Source organism: Harpia harpyja, chromosome 15, assembly GCF_026419915.1.
Source record: "Harpia harpyja isolate bHarHar1 chromosome 15, bHarHar1 primary haplotype, whole genome shotgun sequence".
NCBI classification, from domain to species: Eukaryota; Metazoa; Chordata; class Aves; order Accipitriformes; family Accipitridae; genus Harpia; species Harpia harpyja.
Window position 1 is genome coordinate 13,057,716 of NC_068954.1, and position 10,467 is coordinate 13,068,182.

Genomic DNA, 10,467 nt, shown 5'->3' on the forward strand with positions numbered 1-10,467 from the left:
AATTAAATGAAAATAAACATGTAGAGAGATTGAAGTTATGAGAAAGAGAAGTCAGCTCACATCTGTGCAGACATTAAGTCAAAATCTAGACAGAGACAGAAAACAGACCAAAAAAAGTTGTAATAATTATCCAGTGCCTGTTTCATGAAGATCCTGAGCACACTGGGAGTTCAGTGTGTTTAGCCCATAGAAAGAGCAGTTCCTCCAGATCTGGCACTGAGCAGAGCTTAGGAGAGGTGACATCCATTCCCTTTTTCCACAGAAAGGGGATTTCTCTTTTTCTGGGGAAAACATTCTCCAGCTCTACCTCCCTCACCCTGGAGGAAGCAGGTTCAGCACAGCAGTGGCAGGTTTCCAGACTTGCTGTGCTCCTTTCCTTTCCCAGTTCATGAACCTTCTCTCTCCCACTTTTCAGTGATACACAAATTGGCAACATCTCACGTACCCCCCACAATATCTAACAAGGGCTGACTCCTGCCCATGACACCTCTGAAAGGGACATATTCAAAAAGTCCAGTGGCACTTTGGTGTAAACTTCAGGAGAGGGTTAAACAGAGCTGCACGACTCAGGAGCAGATCAAGAAGCATATTGTGGGTTTGATCGCTGTTTGATTCCTGATTTTTTTTTTTCCATAAAAGTCAGAGCATAGGATATGGCTCACCTCAGACCTCCATGTGGAACAGGATGGATGCTGACCAGTATAAGCCATGCTCTGTGGAAGTCAGACTGAGAGCACTGCTGCCATTATTTGAGATTTATCAAATAGTATTTTGGAGATGGCTGTAAAGCTGCATAGTCTAATTAAACTTCTTCCTGTGATACATCATCAGACAACAATGCTTCTTCCTTACCAGAGGGAAAAAAGGAAACCGGAACATTACTTGGTGCCTGGGAGAAGTATGTTTGCATCATGATGGTTTCTTAAGTGGTAAACTTCACCATGTCACAACATAAGACCATTACGACGCAATGACAAATTCTCAAGCATATACCTATACTCAAACAGTATTTGTTGCAACACAGCTCCTCCTAGGCAGGAGCAGAGCAATTGTATGTTCGGTGGCAGATGGGTTACAATCTCCAGAAACTTCCAGTATTGTGAAGGCAAAAGGGAGGTTTGTAAAGATGAAAAAAAAAAAAAAAAAGAAAAAAACCAACTTGTTATTATTGCTGCTATGGAAACTGAACAAAGAACAATAACTACTTGCCAATTTCTTCTGGCTCCTACAGTGAATAAGCCTAAAATGCTGAGATTTCAAGGACAAGAATTGCTGTCAATAACTAAATATTTTGCTATTCTGGGATTTACCAGCACTGGAGCTGTTTAGTTTCTAAACCTTTGTGAAGTCTTTTTTCTTCTGAAAGGCAATGCATTGTAAGTACATGAAGCATGCTGTTATGAAAAGGCAATTAATTTTACATGGGGAAATCAATTAAACAGTCGATCTGGTCCTGAAATTAGGAATGTATTCACTGATTTTATTTGTATCTATAAAGGACAATGCTTTTATAAAAAGAAGAAACACATTAAATTTACAGGTGTGCCTAGCCCTGCACAGCACCTGGGAGGTTATAAGGAATGAAACATCATTGTTTAGATGTTTATTGCCACACAGTTACAATATGCTCACTGCACTTGTATCTGTGTAAGAGGCTACTGCTGAGACTCCCTTACTTCTGACTCACGTGTTTCATCTCTGAAAGGGAGAAGCAAACAATGTATTTCTGCCCAATAATAACTTCAGTCATGCAATATTTTTTTAATAACCTGCACTTTGGCCTTCTCTAGAAATGAAGGTGCAGCTATTTTAGGGCATAGAGTATGACTTTCAGTATGGTTTCACCATGGTTTCCCACTCAGAAAATAGTAACCGAATCCTAAAGTTACTGGAATGAAACGGCAGCATTCATCACTCAGTTTGGAACAATTTGTTAGTTGTTAAAATTTAGAACAGCGTAGGCAACATTAACCACAGGGATCTGTGGGGAAAAAAATATCTAGAGTCTTCTGGCAACTAAAAGGTGAAAGAAGTTACTTCTGTTCTCCTTTGCTTGTATTTACAGTGGGTGTTCTTGTTGAAAAATATCTCTTCAGTAAGAGATAGATGCACATCTTCCCTTGTTTAAGTTCCTCAGAATGCTCCCTACTGTCAGCCAGCATCATCTTCATCTTCCCCAGTCTGTGTTTAAGGCATATGGTATTCTCCCAAGTAATTCTCTCTGTCAGATGTTGACTATCCTCCTATGTGCAAGAAAAAGAGGTACAGTTTAAATATCTCTCAGCTATAATTTGTCTTACAACATCTCAATGACATGAATATTCTCACTGTGGGTTGGAGAGGGAAAGAAAAGTGATGGGGTAGAATGGGTGCTGAAGGTCTTTTAAACCTGAAGGACCCCTTAATTATGAACTCTAAGAAATACTAAATAGTTGTCTAATACTATTTTTTAAGAAACCTTTCAAGCAGAATAGATTAAAAAAATCAAGATCTGAATTCTGAACAACTTGAATGAAAAATAATCATGGAAATCACAGATTTCCAAACCACAGAGGAGGCAAGTGTCTATCAGCAATGTTCCCTAGAAAGAGTTGGTGATTTTCCTACAGTATCATTTCTAAATTGTCTTGCGAGTACACCTCAGCCACAATGAGTGTGGAGGAAGAGATGCTATCATTCAAAATAGTAGCAGCTATAAATACGAAACCCTGAAAATTAAGACCTAAATTCCCAAGCATTTCCAATCCACTTAGGCTCTTTCCTACTGAAGAGTTTCATAAATTCATTTCAGCCAGTCATTTACAAGAGCCTCTGCAGTCTCTAATACAGCCTTTAATGCAAAGCTTTCCTGAATATAATATAAATGCAATACAGCATTGTGACGACCCGTGCCGGGGAGGCCAGGGAGGGGTGGTGGCGAGTTGGGAATTCCCTGGGGCTAAACGAAGGGGCAAGGACAGCAGGCGGCCGGCGGGAGGCTTTATTCCTGGCGGGAGCGGCCCGAGCTCGGGCGGGGTGACAGACAGCAGGCGGCGGGGTCTGCCACAGCAGGAGCGGGCGGGAAACTCCCTCAGCAAACCGTGTCACCCGCGGGAACCATACCTCACCGAACCGGTACCGCGAGCCTGGCTCCTCTGGGGAGCGGGTCAGGGAGGAGAACACGGAGAGCCCTCCCGCCGGGTCGGCGGGTTCGGAGCGGACCCCCCGGCTTCCCGGGCTCCTTCCCAGAGAGGAGCCCGGGGGCGGCCGGATCCGCTCCTCGGCCCGGCCCGGCCCGGCCCGGCCCGGCGGTGTCGCGTCCGAGGGGGCGACGAAGAGCGAGAGAAGAACGGCGGGAAGCGAGCGAGGCCGTGTGCTCCCGGAGCCGCGGGGAAAGGGGTCGGCGGGCTCGGGGGTCGCTCGGGGAGTCCCTTCCCCCGCCCTGCAGGCCCGACCCTCGCCCGACCCGCCGCCATCCCCGGGCAGCGGCCCCGCTCGCCGGCTCCGAAGAGGGAACTGCGCAGGCGCCGGCCCGGCCCGGCCCGGCCCGGCCGCCGCTCCGCGCCCTGCGCCTGGTGCCCGCGGCTGCTCACCGCCGGGGCCGGGGCCGGGCAAGGGCAAAACTCGCCCCGCCACGACGCTGGAGACAGTGACTCCGGCAGTCCCTCCCGTGTGGTGTTGCTGTGCGGCCTTGCAAGCCGGTTCCGTTCCTTCCCTCAACCGCAAAAGCCAGGGCCCGTCTCTGTCCATCAGGACGGCGGTTTGAGGCATTAACTGCGTCCAGCCTCTCGCAAGTATCACTAGTTGTTACCCTGTGCTTTTATTACACGCTTATTTTTAAGAGATATAACTCTTAAGGTATTTTCCTGTCAAGAGTGCATAATTCTGGAAATCCCTTGCTGTTGCAGCACATAGCATCAGAAGGCTGTGCTTTGAATTAGAGAGTTTCCAAATGTGATTTTCTCCATCATTTTCCCAGTATAGCAGTGAATGCAAATGACACATCTCGCTGGGTTTTTTTCACCTTGCAATCCAGCTATGACACAAATCTGCCTCTCATTTGTCACTCTATGTCCACAGACAGTAGTCAGTCAGTCAAATATGGAAATGTAAATTATCTATAAAATCATACAATTGTAGCCTTGCAGAACTACAGGAGTAGGTGGATACAACCATGAATTTCAAATTAAGTAATAGGCTAATTACCTTATTATTTTACTATACCTGCAAAGCCCTTACAGTATCTTTCTGCCATATATAAAGTTATATTTTAAACAAATTCACTCGTATATCCTGTCTTGTCTTTGTTTTCTATTTCTTAATAAATTCAGTTCATTCTATTTTGACATGATAGCAATAGAATACACTATTATAGTATCTATCATTAATGACAGACATATGTAACACATGGGGTTGGGCCAAACAAGCAGTATGATTTACTAATGCAAGTAACAGTGGATATGCACTAAAGATTCTTTCTTGGTTCTACTTTAATAAGTAGGGCTACTCTTAAAATACCCAATCTTTTATATGCGAGGCAAGCAGGGAGAGTAAAGAGGGGAATCTCTGCATTCAGCAGAGATATTTGCAACCCAAATCAGCTTAGTTTTGCCATGCCGTAAGTGGAGGGGAATTGAGAAACTCTGCAGTCCTAAACATAGCTCCACTAAATTTGTCTACGGCTCTATCAAGACTAATCACAACTTTGTCTACTACAGAACATGTTCATTGCATGGCAGCAGCTCACTCTGACACTTACAAAATTGCAGGTGGATTTTTGGCTGTATGAAGCTGAAGGGTAGAATCCTTTTTATTTTTAGAGAAGCCAAGATTACACCCTGCATTTTTAGATGTTGCAGAATAAAGACATCAGGAATGTTGGTCTGCAGAAAGTGATTTCACTTAGGCCAGATTTCCTTTAAAAGCGTATTGTAGCTTGAAGTGTAGTCACAGCTTACACTGGCAAAGTGGTTTTGAAGGTATCATTAGCACCAGACTTCCTGACTGAAATTACCTATTAAATTTAGGTTCCTTTGTATAAAAGGTAATGAGAAAGTGAAAGAAAAAGTAAGATTAAGTGACATATTATCCCAGAAGAAAAAAAAAAGTATTATTTTAAATATCTGTATTAATTTTTGCATTTATAAGTATTTTATAGCTTTATTGCATTGTCTTAAACATTTTTACATTCTTTTTCTAGCCATTAACTAACTTGGTCTATGTTTAACAGTGTTTGAATTGTTCATATATTCAAATTTTATGCTTAATGAATGTTGTGTCTAGGGGCTGGAGATATGTATTTGTCAACTAGTAGTTAGGAGCAGGATTTAGTTTGATGCTAAAAAACTACAACTGGGTGTTTGTATGTCAGCATGTACAGATGCAGGATGGTCTTTTGTGGCAGCTGGAGGCTATGTCAGATCTCCTGGTGCATCTAAAGTCAAAATCTAAGAGTAGGTTAAGACATCCCATGAGTATTCCTCATTCTAGTGCACCATGAGCAAAGCTGCTCTGTAAAATGTGTTTAGGATGATGCCAACATACTGCACATGTTGATGTCAGCAGTTTTGAATGAGACACTGTGTGTGTTGAAAAGTGATGCATTTCCTACACACACAAAAAAAAAGGATTCATACACAGTAATAACCTAGAATTGGCATTCCTTCCCCCAAAACCAAAAGTAATCTGAAATGAAGCAATGATGACACTTTCAGTTAGAAGTGTTCAATAATTAGTTTAAATGTCACCCCCATTTGCTAGATGACCTGTCCTTCCCTCTGTAACAGATATAGTGGAACCATAGAGGAAAACATTGATGAAGAGTTCTTAAAAGGGTTAATAAAAATTTAGCCAAATCATTTTCCAATGAAAAATGGGAGCTTTTGCAGGAACGTTTCTGTTTTGGTTATATCTTCTACAGAGAACAGGCCATACAAATCATTCTAGTTTTGTTCTGACATGAAACACATTTGACCTTGTTGCTTCTTCTTGACTTTTCCATTCTGACATTTCAAACTTCTTTCAAATGAAATGTTTGATAAATGTGAATCACTTCCTTTTCATTTTTCTTGTTCTAACAAAGTTAGATTCTTTAAATTTTTCTTCTCTTTAAGGACAAAATCTGCAAAATTCTGGTCCTTGCTATAGAAAGAGGATTCCACTTAATGTTCTTTAAAGCTGTGGATCTGATGTTCAACAGTACCAAAACCTGTGGACACATATTTAGCTAACGGTCGCAAGAGCGTTCCAGATGCCTTTAGAAGGCCTTGAACAGAATAAACAAGAAGACAAAAAAAGAAAGATGCCAATTAGAAGAACACAGGTGCGCATTCCACGATAAAGGGAACTTGGCACAAAGAACCTCAATTCGGCAGTTTATCTTGACCAATTAGACTGAGACAAGTTTCGCATGTTTCAGTTAGTATAACCAATTATGTCTTATGTTTATGCGCGTGTACAGTGTTGATATAACCAATCATTAAGTGTAACTAGGCGCGTGGACAACGTGTGAATAATGTGTATAACCAATAGTAAAATAGCTAAACGCATGTACAGATGTAACCAATGTATAAAATGATGTCTGATGCTCTAGTAAAGGGTCTTCAACTATGATCATATTGATCTGTCGTTGAATCCATTATTATGCTCTCGCAAAAACCTATGTGAAACTGTCCTTGAAAAAACACATGCTGTTTCATGTTCACTGGCACTCCCAACTCTTCTCAGTGTCTACATCTACACTAGTAAACTGAACAGGGAATGGGCCTGAGCGCTGCCATGTAATCATCCATACTCTTAAACTGCTATGGTCTATGGCATGGTTTTGGCTCCAGCTTACTCATGCTCCCTCAGACAGTGCCTGGGCATGCTTCAGGGTTAGCACCTGCCAGGAGCGTGAGCAACAGCAAGTTTGGATTTGAACCCTCTGGTTTATGGGAATAAGGAAGACCAGCTGTAAGGACACAGACTGCATCATGATCAAGAATGTGCCTGATCTATTTTATTTGCGCAGATATAGAAAATGAGAAGAGAGGGAAGACCTACTCTTGGAAATGTCTTTGTAGAAGTATAATGTTCACTAGACAAAAACCATACTTGTGTTACAAGACTCGCAAATATTTCATTAACAGCAGTCTAATTTTTTATTAGGTGAAACTGAATAGGACTACAGCAGCTTCTGCTCTCATGCCACATTCCCTTGCTGGGGCCTGAAAGAACTAAAGAATATTCAAGCTACTTGCTAGTGGGATCAGAAGACATTTGTTCTTCTGGGTATATGCGAAGCCAGAAAACCAAAATGGTCCAAGTGGTATGTGTGCTGTTAGAGGATTGATTTGTCACATCAGACAGGTAAGAAAAAAAGGGGAGTCAAGAGAGCAAAAGGATATTGTTGTGTTTTAAGTAATTATCTAGTGTTTTAAGTAATTATCTAATTATCTCTTGCGTTGTGTTTTTTTGGTTTGGGGGTTTTTTTTAGTGCTTCCAAGGTACTAATTTGCTTTCTTCCACCTGTTGATTTTGCCTTTATCTTTTGGAAGGAAGTTATGAAATAGTTGGTCTCTTATTACCAAGCATGAAAGCTCAGTATTTTATCATCAATATTCACTGCACTATTCAGATAAGAATTCATTCTGAATATAACCCTGTGTGAGGAGATTTACTGCAAATTACTGCTCGCTGCACAAGGCTACAAATACCAATAAGATACTGGGGGGCTCAGAAATAATGCCCAGCATTCTGCAGCCAACATGTAAGGGTCAGCTAGATAAGTCAAAAGCAGATTGTTTTCTGTCACACTGATAATTTCCATTTCATTTAGCATTTTTTCCCTGCTGAATTATATACTTTATCTAAATCAAGTAGAATCTGAGAAACTTTTTCATTAAGTATTTTGCATCTAAATAAAAAATAATTAAAATCATTTCTATGCAAGAGTAGAAAATTTTTAGCTTGTATTGAACAGATCATGCTAATGTAAGTAACAACAGTGAAAAGATCTCTCTAAACTGTCTTTTATTCCTCTCAAAGTGAAAGCAGTCACAATGTCAGCACATTTTACTTGCAGATTCCTCCCTCAGATCTTAGTGCTGTTCAATAGTATTCAGCTCCAAAAAGGATCAAAAAGTAGTGCATCACCATCCATTTCCTTTCACTAGGTTACTCAAGGTTGCTGTTGTCTAAGAGCTGCTTCCCCTGACTCCCCTTAGCCCCAGTAAGTCGAACCTACATGTATCATATATAAAATCAAATGACAGTAAAATAGAGGGTAAATAGATTTGCATACTAAAGCACTTTAATCACCAATATATGCAGTTTTATTAATTACATGACTTCCCTGTGCTGTGGTGGAGATGGTGCAGTGGGGGAGAGGAGCCAGCTGGGTTAACATAGAGGCTTCTGCATGACCTCCTTGTTCCACATGACAGATGGTGCAGTCCTGCAGGGAGGCTTGGTGGTGAGCGTAGTAGTTGCTTCTGTGCTATGCGTAGTCCTGGTGCAGGGTTGTGAGGCTTCCCTGGTCTCTTCTCTGTTCCATGGGTTCCCCAGAGGATGAAGAGATGGTCCCGGCTCCTGGTGCATGGTTGTGGGACTTCCCTCCCTGCAGTCGTTTTTCAGCCAGTTTTGGTTATCCCAGTACTCTTCAGTGTCCTTAGCTGTAGGACTGACTGAAGAACACCTCGCTGATGATCAGGTCATTTTTTTTTTTTATTTACTGTTTTTTTCTGATTTGCTTCACTATTGTTGGCGCTCACAGTCTGCTTGTTCTGGACACTTCTGAACACTTTGGGTGGGACTTCTTGATGACCTACAAGTTGTTTTCCTAATTTGGCTATATATTTCCTTGATCACACCAAAACTATCCTGTTGTCTGAGACAGGGGGTTGATCATGTTTTCATCTACTTCTGCTACAGAAAGAAGTTGATTAAAGTGCACATTGGAACAACTGTATTACAAGTTGGACCCACTGGGAACAGTAGTGACTCCTAGATCTCAAGGAAAGAATATCTGAAAACATACAGATCATCCAAAAAGGCAGAAAACCTTCGCATCTCTTTTTCTATATTCTCATACCTTAATCTTAATGAAAATGCTTAGACCCCTGATTTGTGAAGAATGAGGATCTCACTCATTGGGATTCAACACATAAATATATTTTACCCTGTTCTAGAAGGAGATTCAGAAATTCAGCCTGGACTATATTGAACTGTATGTTTTCACTCTGTGCTTGACTTTCAAATTCTAATGCCTTAAGTAGAGAGATTTGTAACCAAGGAAACATGAAGTGGAATTTCTCTTATTATTCAGTAAATTTGACACAAACTACAGAAAGCATCTATCCATTAACACTCTGAAGCTAGAATGTTGTCCTACTTCCTTTCCTAGAATTTCTCTCTGTCTTTGATAAATGACTTATAGCTTCAATGTCAGGTATCACGGATATACAGACCATGGTAGAAGAAACTGGAAAAAAAAAAGCAATTATTTTCCTTGGCATATATGAAGAAAGATTTATGATTTCTGTTTCCTCCATAGATGAAATGTTTCTTGTAGAGCTATAGTATCCTACCCAGCCGTTCCCTCAGCCAAGGGTCATAACGGGGTGTCAAAGATTCTGGAATGTTACGATTATCTGGTTTCAATTATTAACAGTTTTGACAGCTTTCAGACATAGCTAATTCTAAGAAAGTGCTGATAAGAATAGTGATGATGTTCTGATTAATGCACATAATCAGGACTAAGAAGACCAAAGTTAATCCTATAGGTTGGCTACAGAATTCTCTGTTCTGTTTAAAGCAATGTTCAAGATTTCTTAAGGTTAGTTAGACCCCAGCTGGGCTGAGTATTGAAGAGAGTATGAACTTGGCTTTTTAGTAAAGGAGAGAAGGTGATTAGAAATAATTAATTAATGCCAAACGAACTCTTTGGCTTCCACTGCAGAAGTAAAAGGAACAACCTGCATGACTGATAAACATAATACTGAAATTTCCAGTGTTTGAGCTTATGGTTTGTAGTTTTTTTCTTTCTCTGTCCACAGCCATCTGAAACATACCAAATATACTATTCTGCACAAACTAGAAGGGTTATCCGTGTTGCTGTCGATGATATGTATGCAGTTTGGGTTGCAGACGAGTCATCCAACTGCCACTTGCAGTGAAGCCTTTCTGTGAAATTTGTTAAGAATTTGAGAATAAAATCAAGGTCTTGAATTGTGATGGTGCAAACAGCAATCAAGTTATTCAGTGCCTTTTACTACAAGTATATGATTTATTATATCTGTTATAGTACCAAAGCAATTGGTGATTAGTGAAAAAAGGAGGAAGATAGATTTGGTGTACATAGAAATTCAGATTAGATCAAAGCCTTCTGGTATATTTATACCAGATTGGCAATATGATATGATTTATGAACTGTTAATTAAATCTCCCTTCTCTGTGTCAGGTTAAATATATGAGTATACATTTCTTTATCTACATTGATAGCAGATA

The 10,467-nt window shown here is 40.7% G+C and overlaps 1 long non-coding RNA gene across 1 annotated transcript; it reads left to right on the plus strand.

Moving 5' to 3' along the window:
* Nucleotides 1–7,007: 7,007 nt before the first annotated feature.
* LOC128152224 (uncharacterized) lies at nt 7,008–10,194 on the plus strand. Its single transcript, XR_008238559.1, has 2 exons — nt 7,008–7,329; nt 8,893–10,194. It is a non-coding gene; the product is annotated as an uncharacterized LOC128152224 (long non-coding RNA).
* Nucleotides 10,195–10,467: the final 273 nt, after the last annotated feature.